General features: G+C 41.1%; 1 long non-coding RNA gene across 1 annotated transcript in view; it reads left to right on the top strand.

Moving 5' to 3' along the window:
* Nucleotides 1–6,063: 6,063 nt before the first annotated feature.
* Nucleotides 6,064–16,088, top strand: part of LOC138760073 (uncharacterized) — a 37,173-nt gene continuing 27,148 nt past the window's right edge. Inside the window, exon 1 of the long non-coding RNA XR_011355372.1 lies at nt 6,064–6,181. This is a non-coding gene — a long non-coding RNA (uncharacterized lncRNA). The remainder of the gene's footprint in view (nt 6,182–16,088) is intronic.

The raw sequence follows: 16,088 nt of genomic DNA on the forward strand, positions 1-16,088 counted from the left end.
AATTTTGATAAGAAACAAAGCACAATGGAGCAAGCAAAAAAGAAAAAAAGAAAGAGAAGATGGATTATGAAAGAAAACTAGCACAAAATATGAAAACATTTTAAAAGTTATAATTATATAAAAGGTGGCTAAAGTGAATGAGGGTCTCTTGGAAAGGGAGAAGTGGCCAATGCCTTGAATTACTATTTTGTATCGGTCTTCAAAGCAATGGGCATCTCTATCATCCCAAAAAGTGATACTAAGGTTTCACTAAAGAGCTAGTACCAAACAAATCAGAGGGGCTAAAGGTCCTCCAGTCCTAATGGAATGCATCCCAGGGTACTGAAAGAAAAAGTGGAAGTATTAGTAGAGGAACTTTGGTAACTTACCAAAAAACTCTTTGGATTTTGAGAAGGACCCCACGGATTATAAGACAGCAAATGTCTCACCACTGTTTAATAAAGGATGTGGGCAAAAGGCAAGTAACTGCAGCTTAATGTCTAGACAGAAAACTACTCAAAGTAATAATCAAGGAAGAAATAGCAAGGCATTTGGGTAGAGGTTACTCCATCAGACAGATGCAGCATGAATTGAGAAAGGGAAAGTCATGCTTGACAAATTTGCTAGACCTCTTGGAGAATAGAATATGTAGTGGAAAGAAGGGAAGATGTAAATGTTTGTACTTTCCAGAAGGTGCTCAATAAGGTGACACACAAAAGCCTTTTCCATAAGATAAGGATGCATGAAGTTGGGAATAAAGTATTGGGAGGGATATAAGACTGGTTAACCAATAGAAGGTAGAGAGTTAAGATAAATGGGTGTTTCTCTGGTTAGCAATCAATGGAGAATAGAGAGCCATAGAGGTCAGTCCTAAGCTGGCAACTGTTCACAAGATACATCCACAGATTTGAAGAGGGGTCTGACAGTTGTGTATCTAAGTTTGCTGATGACACTAAATTGAGTGGAAAATCAAATAATGCAGAGATATAGTTAAGTGAGTGGGCAAGGGTCTGGCAGATATAATATAATGTTGGAAAATATGAGGTCACCTCATTTGTGTACCACCAATCAACCACAATCAGACAGAGAATCATGATTAATAGGCTTTAATTACCTTAAAAGTGTCAGCACAGCTTGCATGGTGCTGGCCTGTTTCCAAGGCAGGTACTGAGGGAGGGGTTTGGATGTAACAGCTTTTCTGGGGATATCTGGGAGGGAGGAGTCTCAGGTTCAGAGGGTGGCCAGCACATATAGCACATCTCTCTCTCTCTCTCTCTCTATATATATCTCTCTATATATATATCTCTCTCTATATCTCTCTCTCTCTATATAGAGAGAGAGAGATATAGAGAGAGAGAGATATATAGAGAGATATATCTCTCTCTCTCTCTCTATATATATCTCTCTATATATATCTCTCTCTCTATATCTCTCTCTATATAGAGAGAGAGAGATATAGAGAGAGAGAGATATATATAGAGATATATCTCTCTCTCTATATATATATAGAGAGAGAGAGAGAGAGATAGATATATATCTATATTGATATAGATATATATCTATATTGATATAGATATATATCTATATCGATATATATCTATATTGATATAGATATATATCTATATCGATATAGATATATATACATACATAATGGTAGCATCAATATTTGGAAGGAAAAATAGGCATCGAATTACTATTTAAATGGTAAAAGATTGGACCTGTTGTGCAGAGGGATGGGTTTGAATTGCAAAGGGGTGGTTGCAGGTGCAGCAGGTTATCAATGAGGCAAATGAAATGCTGTCCTTCATTGGTGGAGGGATTGAATTTAAGAGCAGGAAGACTCTGCTCCAACTGCACAGGATACCAATGAGGCTACACCTGGAGTAGTGTGTGCATTTCTGGTCTCTTTACTTGAGAAAAAATTTACTTGGTTTGGAGGTGGTGCAAAGGAGGATCACCAGGTTGATTCCAGAGATTAGGGAATTAGGCTATGAGGAGAGATTGAGTTGTCTGAGACTACTCATGAAATTCAGTAAAATGTGCGGGAATCTTACAGAAACATTTTGTTTCCCAAAAAATAAACCTTATTCACAATAAATTTTATACAAGACCAAACACTGTTACAGACTCTATAATCATAGTTTCAATCCTTTTGAGTAAGGTATTTACTAAACTTTTAGGTAGTCTCAGTCGTCTCCTATCGAGTAAGTTATTTACAGAACAGGAAAAACTGTTCAGAAATTTTTTACATTGTCAGTTATCTCATCGATGTACATTTCATGTTTAACATTGTTCCCACCCCTGTGGCATTTTGTTGTTACTCTCCCCTCTCTGTTGGTTTAAAGAGGTTCCCCTCAGAGTCAGCCCTTCAGAGCCCGGTAATGTCTCATTCCCACAATGCCCTTGCATTGGATGTACTAAGCCTCGATGCATCCCTCTGCATGTAGTCCTGCAGCCAAGTAGTATAATTCCCGGATCAACATCTCAGTGTATTGAAAGACCACCAGGTTTCAGGCTGACCAATGGGCTTCCTTTACAGAATTGATGGTCATCCAGCAGTTCTGGATGTTGGTCTTTGAGTGGGTCCCTGAGTCTTGACTATAAATCAGAGAGTCCTCTCATGCTGTTGCTGGGTTGAACAGAGCCACCTGTATCCCTCTCCACATCCTCTTTGCAAAATGGCATTTGGCAAAGTGGTGGGCAACTGTCTCCACCCCACTGTAGCCGTCCTAAAGACAATGTGTGTAAAGGGTGATGTTCAGGTCATACAGGAAGGATCTCACTGGGAGGGCTCCTCTCACTGCCAGCCAGGCCAAGTCCTGGTGCTTTTTAGTGAGCCTTGGTGATGAGGCATTCTGCCAGATGTCCTGGACAGTCTGCTCCAGGAACCATCCCACTGGATCCATTAAGTCCTCGTCTCCCTCATTCTTCGGATGACATTTGGTACTGACCTCTGCCTAATGGCTTTGTGGTTGAAGGTGTTGTTCTAGAAGAACAAACTAGCTGGGATGCTGAGCTGCAATGGGGTCAGGACTATCCTTCACAGCACCTTGGACAGATGGAACCTTAGCACATACCAGCACTTGGTGCTCTCATACCTTGGTTCCACACACAACTTGATGCGGCCACACACGAAGGTGGTCATCAGGATGAGCACCTTGTTGGGTACACCCTTGTACCCATTTTCCAGTGACTTGAATATGGTGCTCTTTCTGACCTTGTTCATGTCCATTTTGGAATCCCAAATGAATCAGATCACTGCTCTGGTGACTACCAGGCCAGAGGTTCGGGGGATAAGCCACACCTGTAATACATACAGCAGCACCGAGAGCACCTCATACCTGATGACCAGGTTATTCCCTGTTATCAAAAGGGGCACCAAGCCCACAGTCCAAATTTTTGGTTAATCTGAGTGATCCACTCTGTCCAATTTTTAGTTAACACCTTTGCCCCTCCAAAGCAGATCCCCAGCACCTTCAGGTAGTCAGATATGACTGTGAAGGGGATGGTTATCAAAGTGCTCTTCTTTTGGTTGTCCCTGGTGCCCAATGTGGACTCAAATTGCCTGCATATGCTGGCCAGTCTCCAGACCAATCGTGTATACAAACAGAAGACCACAGCATCGTCCATGTACAAGGAGGTCTTGACCTGGGCGCCTCCATTTCCTGACAATGCCACTCCTCATGCCTTCATCCTTCCTGATGGCTTTGGCAAAGAGGTCCATACAACACACAAATAAGACTGGAGACAGAGGACAGCTTTGCCTAACTCCAAAATTAATGGGAAAGGAATCTGTCTCCCACCCATTGATTTGAACTGCACCTACAAATGTCTGTAGCCCATTTTGGAGAGTACATCCATCATGTACATGTACGAAATCCAGTCGAAAGCCTTCTCCTGGTCTAAGCTGACCAGGCAGGCATCTATCCCCCTGTCCTGCATGTAGGTGATGGTGGTCCCTGAGCAGCATGAGGCTGTCAGAGATCTTCCTGCCTGGAACTGTGCAGATCTGGTCAGGGTGGATCACCTGTCCCAGAGCAGACTTGACTTGATTGGTGATGACCTTTGACAGGACTTTGTAGTCTACCTTTAGCAGTGAAATAGGTCTCCAATTCCTAATATCATCCTCCTCCTCCCCCTTCCTCTAGATCAGGGGTGTCAAACTCAAATTCACAGAGGGCCAAAATTAAAAACTTGGACTAAGTCGAGGGCCAAACTAAATATTTATTGAAAATTTTCAACAACATCTGCATGTTTTCTCGTCTTTCAACATATGTAATGTTAAACTTTTTCTTATTAAAATAAATGTTTAATAATAGTTTTGGATAAATTCTTTCCAGAAGCATTAACAAATGAGAAATAAAATATTCAATAAATAATATTTCTCTATAGAGGATTTGTCAAATGTTGCTAGTGTGCTGTCGAATAGTAAAATCTGAGGGCTATTGAGAATGTGGGAGAATAACATGATTCCTGAAACAATCAAATGGGTGACTGATTGTGGGCATGAACTCTAGCAGGGTTATTTGCCATGCCCTTTTTCCATTGGTACAGATATTCTTTGATTTACACAGTTTTCAAATTTTATGCCTAATGAGCTTGTATCCAGGTGTAGGACCATTTTTAACCAGAAATATATTTATCACTGTGACATGAAACTATTGGAAGATCGTTTTATCCTGAGATTAAAGTTCATAATACTTACTCAGGCCTGTGTGCGGGAGGGCGGGGTTTGCGGGCGATCGGGTTGGACAACGACAGTGCGGGGGCATCAGCTCTCGCTGCAGGGCGGCATCTCGGCAGATCAGTGGCCCTGTCACCGTGAGTCGCGGATTGGCCTGCGGCAGGGAGGGGGAGTGGGCAACGGTCCTGGCGAGGTCAGGCCCAAGGCCTCCAGTTCCGGGCACTGGGAAGCGGCCTTGGCTTCCCCTGACACCGGCCAGGCCCCAAAACCAGAGTCCACGGTGAGACCCTGCAACGTAAACAGAGGAGGTGATGGCGATTAGCAGGCTGACGCCAATGCATTCTGGGATTTGTTGTATTACTGTGCATGCACTATACTGGCACGGCGGCCAGCGGGCCACCTCTAATACATTTTTGAAATGATCTTGCGGGCCAAATATAAGGGCCAGAGTTTGACATGTGTGCTCTAGATGAAGGTGATTGTGCCCTTCTTCATGGAGTCGTACATGGTTCCTGCCAGGAGCATAGTATTGTATTCTTCCAGCAGGTCTGGGCCCACCCAGTCCCACAGAGCCATGTACAAATCAGCTTGTAAGCCATCACTTCCAGGAGCCTTACCCAACCCTATAGATTCATATGAAGTGTTGCTCCACTTGGAATGATTGTTTGGGACTTTGAATGGTGATGAGGGATGACATGGATGTATGTGTAGCTTTTTTTGCAGCCACAGGGAAATTTGTGAGATGTAGGATTTCATCCTTGTTAGCAATTTGAAAACAATATGAATTGAATAAGCACCATAATCGAATAGAAAGTTTTCTAAAGGAAATATATAATATGTGGGTTAAATTCTGCACAGAATGAAGCAGTTCATCATATTGTGGTTTGAAGACACAGATGATACTGATAAGCCTTTTCTGTGAATAATAGAAGCAGATATTTGACAATTTATCAGAGACTGCTTTACCACCAAGTGACTGTTTATACACCAGTTCCAGGTAATTATTCTGCGAGGAGGCAAGAGGTGGTGAAGTGCATGGATTCCAGAATAAATTGTACATTTCTTGGTGAGTTTCTCACCCACACTTCAGGATCGGACTCTAATTAAATATTTCTTTATTTCTTATCGTATTTCCTGACATCATACTGATAGTGGATCCTGCATTTGTTATGCAAGTTGCACATCAAAGCAGCTCTTGCATGACAGCAGTCACAATAGAAGAACACTTTCTGTACTTATTTTCATGACGGGTTTCCTAGATATGTTTTCCACTAACTGTTCCACTGTTGTCCTTGTCTCACAGTCAGTTTTATTTTTTTATTCCTGTTTTATTTTATTCTCATCGTCTGAAACTTTCTATTTCTCCTTCCAAGGAACAAAGAAAAGGGTGTGAACAAGAAAGTCTGCAGATGCTGGGGTCAAGGGCAGTACAGTCTGGAGAAACTCAGCAGGTCGCACAGCATCCATAGGAAGTAAAAGCTAGTCAACATTCTGAATTTCTAGCAAGTGTAGAATCAGGTGAGAACTGAAATGAATTATTAACTCTGTTGTGTCCAATTGTGATACTAGATTTTAACTGTACAGTAAATGTGATATATTTAGTTTAGTCATTGACAAATCAAGATAGCATGACAAAAAGCAAGCTGCTGGAGGCATTTCTGATTGAAAACCCTATATGAAGACATTATAGAGAAGGGAGATGGTATGAGAAGGAGAGGATGGGAGGGGTGAAATAGATGCCTGTAGGGTATTGGTGAATTATGACGGACATATAGATTTAATTGGCGTAGTGGTCAGCCTAACGCCTTTACAGTGCCAGTGATTGGGAATGGACCAGGGCTCGGGTCCCACACTGACTGTGAGGAGTTTGTACACTCTCCGCATCTGTGTGGGTTCTCTCAGGGGGACTGCGGTTTCCTCCCACCGTTCAAAACGTACCAGGGGTATAGGTTTATAGGGTGTAAATTTGGCAGCTCAGACTCGTGGGTTGAACTGGCCCGTTACCATGCTGTATGTCTAAATTTTTTTTTAAACAAATTTAAATTTAAAATTAGGCACTCCAAATGACTGTTGGGTCTGATGTGATTGAATTTTTCTGATATCTTTCATCCACTTGAGTGTTAAGTGTTGCTTATCACTAACATACTTGCTTCTGAGTCAGAAGTTATCAATTCAAGATGCACTCCAGAGGGTGAACCAGAAATGCAGAACATAGGATTTAAAAACCTGCCAGATCTCTGAGCAATCTAATTTTCTCTGATACATCAGGGGGAAAAAGTTGAGCAAAGCCAACACCAGCCAGGCGTTTGTTCGCACTCATTGGAACTAGTAAAGAAAGAGCAGTCTGTACAGGAGTGTCATAGAATATAGAACTCTACAGCACAGTACAGGCCCTGCAGCCCGCAGCATTGTGCTGACTTAATAAACAACTGCCTAATTTTTGTTTTGGTCTCTGCATTGCTTCCCTCTGCCTTTCTGCTTGGATTCTCATCCCCCTCCCATATTGGTTTAAAACCAATGGCACTCAAACAATCCTCCTAGGACATTAATCCTGGTCTTGTCCAGGTGCAGACAATCCACTTTGAACTGGTCGCACCTCCCCGAGGGCTGGTTCCAATGTTCCAAGAATCTAAAATCCTCCCTCCAGCACCACACCTCAACCCACACATACCGTACATCCTAAGTATTCTGATAATCTTACTCTAACTCCGAGCAAAGGTAGTAATCCTTTGAAATCCTACTTTTTAATTTGTCTTTTAGCTCCCTAAATTCAGCTTGAAGGACCACATCCTGCTTTTTCCATATATCACTGGCACCACAGCTGGCTTTTCACCTTCCCTTTTGAAATACACTGCAGTCAGTCCTTGGTAGTATACTGGTTAATATCTCTGCCTGTCATGCAGGAGCTTGGGGTTCAATTCCCTGCCAGGGAGGAAAATATTTTTGTGAGGCGCACTGGAAAAAATGGTGACTCTCTGTCTGCCTTATGGTCGACGAAAGTTAAAGAATTTCATGTATGTTACTTTCTAAATGTAGAATTATGTGACAATAATGGAACCTTTACCTTTACATCACTGACCCTTGCATGCAGGAGGAAAAGCACCACCTGTGAGACTAGTTTGTGTCCATAGAAGCTCCTGTCTATTCCCCTTACCATGGAATTCCTACCATTATATTCTCTGCCACCCTTTTTCCTACCCTCCTGGACAGCAGAATCACCCACAGTGCCGTCAATGGAGCTGCTGCTCCCTTCTCCTTTTGGACCATCTCCCCCAACAGAATCTTGTGGTCTTCCTGTTTTAGAGGGAAATGATCACAGGGGACTTCTGCACTATCTTCCTGCAGCTGATCTCCCTGATAGTCACCCATCCCTATCTTTCCTTACACCCTTGAACTGCAGTATGGCCAACTCACTGAACGTGCTATCCATGAGTTGTCCAACATCGCAGATGTTACAAAGTGAATCCAAGTGCAGGAAACACTCCCTCCGCACATCGTCATCAGGGATGCTGGTGGCATCCCTGAGTTCCCACATTGTGAGGGTCTAAGCTCACCGACAACATCACAGGAAAGGTTGGACTAGCTTTGGAAGTGGTGGAAAATAAATAAGAACCTTTCTTTCACCTGGCCTTAGTTTTTCTCATCCTCTTCACCAAAGCCCCCTCTTTGACAAACAGCAGCACTTGGATAAGACGTCAGCTCCTTTCAAAATGGTCACTTGAGGAAAAAATACAAGAAAACAGCTGGTGAATGATGTTTATTGTCAAGATTCTTTGAACAATGTACATATGCAGCAAAGTTCTTGCTTGCTGTAGGTGAACAGATACTTTATTCAAAAGAACAAGTGAAAAACAACTACAATGGTATACTTAATTGAATTTAAAAGGGACAATAAATATAATAAAATAGATTGATGATAAATATTCACAATTGTCCTAGTGCACAAAAATGTGATTTGGTAATCGTAAAGACAGTCCAGTCCTTTTATGGTGCCAGAGCATTCCATGGCTAGTATACCATTTCCAGTAAATATATCAAACACAATTTTCTTTTCATAAAACCATGTTGACTCTGCTCAACCATCTTATTAGTTTGCAAATGTTGTATTTTAATTTCTTCGTAATGGTTTCCAGCATTTTTCCAATGACAAATGTGAGGTTAATTGGCCTTTAGTTTCCTGCTTTCTGACCCTCTTCTGTCTTAAATAGTGGAGTTCTATTTACATTTTTCCAATCCACTGGGACCTCTTTGATGCCAAGGATAATAACCAATGCAGCTTAAAGACCCAAGGATAAAAGGCATTAGGTCCAAGAAATGTGTATTAGCCCCATTAATTTGTTTTGGTATTCTTGCTAACAATAGATATTGAATTAAGTTCCTCCCTCCCTTGATCCCCTTGATTGTCTATTATTATTGGTGTATTTTTAGTGTCTTTTACTTTGAAGAGAGATCCAAGACCATCTCTGGTATTTCTCTAATTCCCATTATTCCCTGGTCTCATCATCTAAGAGACAAATACTTACTTTAGCTACTATACATGGAGAAGTTCTTATCATCTATTTTCAAATTATTTGCTAGTTTATGCTTGTTAATTTTTAAAAGCTTCCTTTATTTGTTTCAAAATAAAGTTTAAAATCCTTTCAAGATTGATCAAATCAAGTTGTACATGTCTTCTCTTAAATTTACAGCTATAGGATTGTGCAGGACATGTTACTCCTGATACAAAGGTTTTGTGGGTACCAATGGTATGGAATCTTGGCAGGATTCTGAGGTCACCGATAAGGCCAATGTGAGATCTGCAGATTTTTCAACAGAAATGTCCAAATCAAAGGATGGGAGTGTGGCTTGAGGTAATACAGTCCTTCCACCATTTTTCTAATGCATGGACTCGAGATTCCCAGTGCCAACCTGATCTTCTCCAGTTCAAGCCATTAAGGGGCTAAATTTCCTTGGAAACTTTGCGGATGATTTATTGTTTTGGAGGCTTGGAGAACATCCTTGAACTGTTTGTTCTGTCTACCTGCTAATCTCTTCCCATGACAGAGCTCCTGCTTGGAAGCTGCTTGTTGGGCATTAAACATTACATCTGCCCACTGGAGTCTAGCTAAGGCCTAAGTGTAGAAATGTTGGCTGCCATTGCTAACTATTGCTAGCCATTGTTGTAAGGAAGGCTGTGAGAAGTCAAAAAAGAAATAATGCCATATATATGCAGAAGTATATATTTTGCAAAGTGGAAGCGAAACCCCAAAGTCGCCATATTTTTGAGTACCTGTAGGACAAATTCATGGCTCTGCAGTCAAACCCTTTGTACGCTTAAGAATTGCCTGTTTTGTACTTGTATTCATTTGTATATAATTTGCATTTTGTTCTCATCGGTTCTCATGAATCCCACGATAGCATTTGATTAGGCCTCAGGGTATGTAACATCTGGTATACTTCCTTTTGATGGGACAATCTATTATTCATATCTGGATTCTTTAGAACATTTTAATACAGCAGCTTTCAAGGATTAAGAGGTGCAAAAAAAATCAAATGTGAAGATCCATCACTAATTTGAAACTCATTTCATTTTAACTCTTGTCAATGATGGGTGACTATAGTAAAACATAAAACATAGTTCTGCAGTGCTGCAATTGTATCATGGATCACCACAAATGATCATTAATTTTTATATAGTTGTTGACATTAGAGAAAGACAGAGATACCTGTATATAATCCTAAATAAATAATAATCCAATCATAAATGCATCCCAATGTCATCATATTTGTTCATAATGATCAAATGTTATACAATTTAAGCTTGATTGAATGAGAAAATTATCAGTATTGTGAAAAAAATTTGTTTTTCAAATCAGCAAGATGCAAAAAGTCTGATTTGTCACTTTTTGAAACATCAACAATTCATGTTGGTTAGAGGAACACAAAAGTTGGAGGTGTCGGAATCTTGAACAGATGGAGGAACTCATCAGGTCAGAGAGCATCCATGGGTAGAAATGGTCTGTCGATGTTTCCGAGCTGGACCAATTATCAATCTTGATAAAGAATTTTGAATTCTTCTCAATAAATCACTTCAGATCTTTAGATTTTTCCACTGCAGAGAAAAGCAACATAAGGCCCATCAATGGCTGAGGTGAATTCTTCAAAATATCGACATACTTATCATCAGAAAAATAATTCTGCCTCGATTTGAACTGATTCAGGCCCAGTGGAGAACAGAACTGCAATTTACCAAGGTGACGGTTAACACTTTGGGATCTTGTCTTTTGACTGGAAGATCTCATCTATCTTTCATTCACAGTAGCAAAATAACTGCTACAATCTGCATCAATAAACTCCAATGCATCCAATATACTTTTGATTGAAACAGTTCTGCAGAGCTCTTTGTATGCAGAGGCTTATCTGGATCATTTTCTAAAAATGCTTGTCAAAAGGAAACATTTTCTCTGTATACCATGTGCAAGTAAATTATAAACCCACTACAATAAGAAATAGTGAATTCCTTAAGTAAATGGCACAGAACAAATTTTGATCCTCATAAAAGGGAAAAAAAACCAAGAATCAAAGCATATGAAAAATCACTCCGCTTTATGTGTCAACAAGTGCATATTTTGAAAGCCTCTGTGTATATTTTCAATGCACAGAAATGAGACAAAGATAAGTGTATGCATTTTTCATTTAGAAATGGCTTTCTGATAGAATTAAACAATGTTTTGCTATTTCTCTGGATGTTGAAATTCACCCCACTGCTGAAATCTGCCATAGTTCTTTTAAAAGTGTAATGTTTTCCTTAAACTGCATTTTTAATTGGAAAGAATACAATACAAACTCACCCACTGTGGCCTAGGTAATAGAATGAAGCTAAATCCAATCGTTTGAAAAATGTTTTCCACAGAGATATTTTCTGAAATGTGCATCATTGATTTCAAATTCCAGCTGTTCTATCGGGCACAATAATAGCTTTGAAAAATCAGCAATTGAAGATAGATGAGCATCGATCTGCCACATGCAGTACCCTTGATCAGGCGGAGTCATGTGGTTTATTGCTGTCCACTTCAGTGGCATCAGAGAGTTCATCCAAAGAAAACTAAAGTAGTTTAGATGCTTGCTCTATATCTAGATCGCTATATCCTGTCCATACCTCTTGTTGGATTGGCCAGTATTTTTCAGGCACCCCAACACCCCTCTACTTTCTTAAGAATCTGAGGAGATATGTCAGATATTTTTCAAACTGTGGAAAGTATACAGACTAATTGAATCACAGATGTAAGATGTACAATGGGGTGGATGAATGTGGAATATACAGATGGAGTGTGATTGGATTTTAAGAAGGTATCCAATAAGGTATGACATTGGAATGCCCGAGGTCCATTGAATTAATAAATTAACATTGAAAATAGAGTGGGAAAAGAGCAGGAGTGAGAATAAATAGGCCAGCCATATTTGAACTGCCAACCTATAATGACTGGACTACCAGGATGATCAGTACCAAGGTCTTAATGACTTATAATTTATGTTGATGGTTACTATAGCCAGTTTTACTGATGAAACACAGATAGATGAGTTAATAAGTATGAGGTCAATACAAAGACCCTGGAGAGGGATATCAATGAGTCAAATGAGTGGTCAAAAAGTTGGCAGATGGAGTTCAATGCATGAGAGTATCCACTTTGGAAGGAAGGAGCAATGAAGAAGCAAATTATTATTTGGGGGAAGTGGCAGGTCAGGTGTATGGAAAATAAAAGTGCATGCAACTACAATAAATAATGAGATGGGTTAATAGATTGATGCCATTATTTTGAGGCATATGAAGAGTGAAAGAGGGAAGTTTTGATCCAACTTTACAGGGTTGCATCAACTACACACAGTTTAGATCAGCTTATTTAAGGATGCCTTTATATTGAAAGCAATGCAGAGATGGTTCACTGTGTTGATTCCAAGGATGACAGGGTTGACTTATGAAGAACCCAAAACCCAATTTAAGACACTTGAGGATAGACAGTTGAATATTCATTGAATAGAAAGACATAGATCAGGTGCAAGCAGCAGAAATTTAGGTTAATTTGTCATCCTGTTTTGTGCAGATATCATTGGTCCTGGTCCTGTGCTCTCCTGTTCTATGTTCTATGCAAGATTGTACAATATGGGCTGAAACTCACTGGTGTACAGAAGAACAAGAGATCATATCAATGCATTTATTTTTCTGAGGGACATTATTAGGGTAGGTACCGAGAGGATATTGTGCTTCGTGGGGTTCAGAGAACCAGGGGGATATCGTTCCAGAAAAAGGGCCACAAATTTCAGTTAAGAATAAGGAAGAATTTCTTCTTCTCTAAGTCACATATCATTTACAATTCCTCACACTAGAGAGTGGTAGGTGTGGAATCACTGAATACATTCAAGGCAGAGGTGGGAAGGCAAGGGAAAGGTCAATAAAGTGACATTGAAGCCAATAAGCATTGTATTATCATTGATTGGTGGAGCTAGCACAAGGAAATAACTTTTTTAAGACCCACCCGTTTCCCACTGGTATGTGGGGGAAAAAAGACCTTCAAGCGATTCATTCATGGGGCAATTACATTCTCTGCAATGCAGTGGTGAGACTTCTGCAGGAGGCAGTGCTGGAAGGGATTATGGTTCAGTCCATGATGTGAGGGTACAGCAGAGAATGAGGAATTGGAGAGCAAGGGTTCAGTGGTGAGTGGGGGTGAGGGTTCAGCAGAGGGGGAGGAATCAGTAGGTGGTGAAAGTTCAGTGGGGGTATGAGGAATTGGGGATGAGTATTCAATGGAAGGTGTGAGAGTTTGGGGTTGAGGGTTCCCCAGGGGGATGAGGGTTCCCCAGGGGGATGAGGGTTCCCCAAGGGGATGAGGGTTCCCCAAGGGGATGAGGGTTCCCCAGGGGGATGAGGGTTCCCCAAGGGGATGAGGGTTCCCCAGGGGGATGAGGGTTCCCCAGGGGGATGAGGGTTCCCCAAGGGGATGAGGGTTCCCCAAGGGGATGAGGGTTCCCCAAGGGGGATGAGGGTTCCCCAAGGGGGATGAGGGTTCCCCAAGGGGGATGAGGGTTCCCCAGGGGGATGAGGGTTCCCCAGGGGGATGAGGGTTCCCCAGGGGGATGAGGGTTCCCCAGGGGGATGAGGGTTCCCCAAGGGGATGAGGGTTCCCCAGGGGGAGAGGGGAGGTGAGAGTTCAATGGAATGTGTGAGAATTTGAGAGTGAGGGTTCAGCAAAGGGTGAGGGTTTAGGGCTTGAGGGTTCAACAGGGGCTGAGAGATCAGTAAGGCTAAGAATTTGCTGGGGGAGGTTATTCAGGTGTGAGTTAAAGCTAAACATGACACAAGGACTCAAGATCTGCCCTCCATACCCCTCCTAGCTTATACTCATCAATTGCAAAGCTTGCACTGATTGCCTGTCATTGCTACTCTGGGAAATTGCCATGAGCTACCTTGCAGTCAAGAAATGCTATGGAACAGATCGATGGGAGGATGCCATATAAGAATATTTTTCAAAACTTTGACAATTAGATGAGTACCAATGAATAATGAGAGTTTATTGTCATATACATAAACATGATGTACAAATGCACCAAAATTCTTAGTACTTGCTGCAGCTAACTTGATTAGAAGGCATTACATTTTCCACAATATGCTAAGACAGAAAAAGAGCACAAATAGATAACTATTCACATTTCCAGTTGGTGAAAGTTCCAAAAGTGTTTAAATCATGCAAATAGATCTTTTGGTGGTCCTGGACTAGTTTATGGTTGGGATTAGGGTAGTGAAGGAAGGTTTGAGAATCTGATCGCTGATGGATAAAACTGTTCTTGAACCCAGAGATGCTGGACTTCAGGTTTCTATACCTTCTGCCTTAATGGTAGAAGTGAGGAGACATTGTGACAGGGGTGATGGATCCTTTATGATGTTGGCCTCACATAGATGCCCTCAGTGGACCGGATATCTGTGCCTATGATGTACACCTAGGATTGCCCCATTCTATTGTCTCCTCAGGCACTCGAGTTATCAAACCAGACTGTGGATACAATCTGTCAATATACTCTCCAGTGTGCACCTATAGAAGTTTGACAGAGCATTTGACAACATGTTAGAAAGAAGCTATGGTGTGCCTTATTCACAGATGCTTTTATATGCTGGCTCCACAATACACCCTCTGGTGTGTGGATTCCTGGAACTTGAAGGGACTAACCCTCTCCATCACCATCCAGTCACTGCACAGTAAGCTCCTTGATCTTGCTAATATGGAGAGCAAGATTGTTGTTCTGGCACCACCCAACCAGGTTCTCCATCTCCATCTCAGATTCTGACTCATCATTTTCTATTATTTGGCTAAGAACTGTGGTGTCGTCAACAAATTTATAGATAGCATTGGAGCAGAACTTGATGGCAGGTTCCTTGATGGAAACATAAATATTGAGAATAGAAATAAGAGCAGGCCCTTCATACCTTCTCATCCATTCAGTGAGGTCATATTCCTGCTCTCTCCTAATGATGCATTTGTGTCTTAAAATACAACTTTAAATTAATCTCTAGATTCATATGATTATGAAGAATGCTTACCAAACAATTTACAAATATTTAAAGCCTTGGATTAATTTATAGTCTTTAATTAATCCTTTTATAACAAAGTAACATCACACACATGTTGGACAGTGTATGAAGTAGATCAGACAATGATTGAGGTTCATCCCAGTTCAGAACATGAAATTCATTATGTCACCATGACAGTCTTTACATTTGTCTCTGGAATTCTTCCAAATACTTTCAGTAGACTTGTTTTTGGAAGCAGATTGGAGCCTGCGATGACATGACCGATTTTTCGTCTCAGTCCCTATTTCAAATTTCCAATAAATATCACCCAGTGATCGATCTGGAATGTAGCAACATTCCACCCCACTAACCTCCACATCTTGGACAGCAAGCTGAATTAAGCTTTTCACTGCATCTAGGTACATGTGGCAATAAACCATTCAAGTCTATTTAAATGCCAGTGCAGCTGAGGTTAGCAGTGTTACAGGAGGGATGATATTCAAAAAAGGTTTGTGTAATATTTTACACAGCAGAGAAAACACCCACCCATGGCTACCTTGTTGTTAGATATGTGAAAAAGTCCCAGTTCCACTCATACTTGCATGCTATTCCACAACATTTTCTCTACTACATTAGTCACTACGTTGGCCACTACCCTCCTGCACCCATGTGGAATTTGAAAATTTCATTGACTTCACTACCAACTTCCACCCCACTCTTATATTTACCAGGACTATTACTGACACCTCTTTCCTCTTCCTTGCTCTCTCTGCCTCAGGAGACAAACTCTCCATGGACATCTGTTACAAACTCACTGACTCCACAGCTACCTGGATTGTACCTCTTCCAACTCTGTCTCTTGTAACGAAGCCATCCTTTTCT

Source organism: Narcine bancroftii, chromosome 4 (assembly GCF_036971445.1).
Source record: "Narcine bancroftii isolate sNarBan1 chromosome 4, sNarBan1.hap1, whole genome shotgun sequence".
Classification (NCBI taxonomy): Eukaryota; Metazoa; Chordata; class Chondrichthyes; order Torpediniformes; family Narcinidae; genus Narcine; species Narcine bancroftii.